A 3,252-nucleotide genomic window follows, 5' to 3' on the forward strand; every position below is an offset into this window, starting at 1 on the left:
GACTGTGCATTTTGGTGAGGCAGGTCATGGCACACTTTTGCAATCTTGGCACAATTGATGTAAAGATGGAGAGCGGGCGATGGGGACTATGAGCTGTTGGTCTTCACAGCAGCGAATGAGGCAAATTTGTCCCTTTGGTCAACTGAATCTGATTTAGTCAGTTGCTTTTTAACCTCTTGGGGAGTGGTTTTTTTAACACTAAGCACCCTATGACATATAACACTGTGTGTGTTTATCTAGCGTCACTCCCCATTCTGTCACTCCACCCAACTTGGGGGGGTTCCTCCACTCCTTGACTTTAACTAAGGTTTGTCTTGCTCTGACAAATGAGAGTGCTGTGGGGGTCATTGTGTAAAGTATGCACGAGCTCTGGCTGCTACAAACAGAGGCCCTCGCACTCTAAAATAAATATGACAGGTATGACAGTGTGTTACTTTGTGTGTTGCCGTAAAGGTTTGGGTGTAATCAGGTGATGGATTTGTTTCTGGGGATGCCACAGTAATCAGCGAGGTTGTATGGAGGATCATTTACACGTGCTGTCAAGTATTTCGCCACACGCTGACTGCTGTAAGGTGTGTTTGAGTGTGATGCATTGCTGCACATAACGCCGCCTGGCCTTTGAAAAACAGTCGTAAACTTTGTGGACATTTCTTAACGTGGTGCCCTTTTCTCAGCAGGCTCCGTGGTCATGCTGGTACATGGTATTTAACCTTTATTTAACAAAGAAAAGCTCAGTGAAATTAAAAAAATGGCTTTTGTCAAGCGTATCCTGCCTGTCCTAACACTTTTACAGATAAAATGTGACACAAAACATATATAACAAGCACAGAATTAGCATCTTATAAATCAGATGAAATTGATTTGTTTAGGCCAATGTAACAGAAACATGGGGTTCAAGTCCCAGTAGTGGTACCTCCAGTTTGGTTGTGCATTCCAGCACACATTTGGCTATATTCACTGGTGGAAGGCCAGTGAGGGCTTTGACGCGGTAAAAATACTTTTAGACGGAAAGCAGTTGCCACCGCAGCCACTTCCATTGTTTCCAATGTCAACGCAGCTATTTGGTGCTGCTGCCTGAGTGGGTGATGGTTCAACTCTTTGGCAACCACAGAAACCACACTTTGGGAAACAATAGTAGTCATTTTACTGGTGTCTTGAGTGTCCTGAATTATACACCGATAGAACAGCAGAAATGAAACAGATCAATGAAGAGAAATGCTTTAAAGTTTGATTCATCCATTCTGGGCCAGTAAACAACAATTATGATATTATTGCTGATATAGAAGGCAAGACCCTAAACAAAAAGACATCCTAAGCCCTGAGTCTAAAACTCCATAACATTGGCCCACAGATGACACTGCATTGAGTTTCCACAGCAATTTATGTTGCCTGAAAGAAAGCAATGTGTGCATGACTACTGTACAGTAAGAGAAAGAAAGGGATACCGTAGGCATTTGCATCTGTATCTGTGTGTATGCAGCATAGTCTATGTGCGTGTCAGGTAAGTGATCCAGGTGGATAGCAGCCGAGGGGCTCGGGTGTCCCGTTTCAGGCAGCAGCTGGTAAGTGAAGCCTGGCCGAGGTCACCCTCGGGGACCCTGCCCCCTCGTCACCTACTCCCAGGCTCCGCTTCACACTCGGCCTGTCATCGTCATCTGATCTCAGCGCCGCATGCATAGTAGGAACAGCAGATCTGCCGCATAACAATGGAGCTCTTTTAATTATCAGGGACAGTGTTCTCGCTCAAGTGATGATAGCTAAAATGTATTGGCCCCCAGTCATCAGACGAGCAGTTCAGGCACTCAGGCATGTAGCCTCAGAGGCACAGTGATAATTGATCACATTGTAGAGGCGTGTACGCGATACAAAAGGCCATGGTGAGTAGTAGTGTTACTTTTAGCCCAGATTACCACTGTGTCAAAGCCTCATGCAGTGGGCATATCTAAAATAACTACAGATGAAATACATCCTCAGATGTGAACAGAGAGCTTGAGAAAATCCAACCCAACAATGTAAACAAAAGTGGAAAGTGTTTCCATTTCTGTTCATGGACGGGTTAATCAAACAAGATACATCATGTTAATTAGTCAGCTTTAGAGCTGCTGGGAGGTGTAGTTGTTTTAACTTTGGACAGAGCCAGGCTAACTGCGTCCAGTTTATGCTAAGTTAAGCTACACACCTCACACAGACAAGTGATTAGTGTTGATCCTCTCGGAAAGAAAGCAAACAAGTGTATTACCCAGAACTATTCCTTTAACAGTTACAGTGTTTTAAAGTTTTCCTACAGCAGATACAGTCCCCAATTTAATACCACATACACAATACACATCCCCTGGGATCTGCTGTGGTCTGTGTTTACATGACCACCTTCTCATGTCTGTACTACAGAGCTTTTTGTCAGAATATCCAACATGCAGAGGTTTCTTTTCACAGGGGAAGGCTGGTTAACTAGTTTCTCTGTGTCCTTCAATCTAGACATTACCCGGAGCTGTATGTGAGAACTCAAATGTCTGAATCAGTTGGACCGGACATTAAACAGTCTTTACCCTGCTAGCTCCTTAGTACAAAGTTTGTATAATGTCCGATTGAGCCCATGTGTGAATACTGTAGAGCAGGTCATTGTCCGGAGAATTCACAGCGAGCGAGTGGGCGTGTTGATGACGTTTCTATCGTGGCTCGCACGAAACTGGAAGAAAACAAGCATGCAAGGGTGAAGAAGAAGGGTGATTTACACGAAGACTGCAACGGAAATGTCTAACTGGAGTAGTCTCGCTTTGCCAGACCTTCCTCCACAGCGCTGCGGAGGAGGGTCTGGCTAGTCCACACAGCATTCCAGGATGGGAGAAAAACGTGCTCTGATTTATTGGCATTTCTTTAAACCAATCACAATCGGCATGGGCGGTGCTAAGCTCCGCATGGAGCCGCTGCAAAATAGTCTCGGGAAGGAACTTGTTTTGGTGGAATGTGTACGTTCAAAAGTAGTTTTAGTCGTGCAACAGAAAACTCAGATTGGACAGATAGTCTAGCTAGCTGTCTGGATTTACCCTGCAGAGATCTGAGGAGCAGTTAACCATAGTCCTCAGAAATCGACCGGAGTTTAAAATTACAACACAAAGAAAACTGAAGGAAACGAACATGCATCCGGCGGAATTTCCTGCAGCACTGGAGCAATCCCAGAAGTGGAACATCGTGGATATAGACTAAACTGGAGAGAGGACAAGATTCGGGAACTTCTGTTAATAATGGAAGTTG

The sequence above is a fragment of the Sander lucioperca genome, chromosome 22 (genome assembly GCF_008315115.2).
Source record: "Sander lucioperca isolate FBNREF2018 chromosome 22, SLUC_FBN_1.2, whole genome shotgun sequence".
In the NCBI taxonomy this organism is placed as follows: domain Eukaryota; kingdom Metazoa; phylum Chordata; class Actinopteri; order Perciformes; family Percidae; genus Sander; species Sander lucioperca.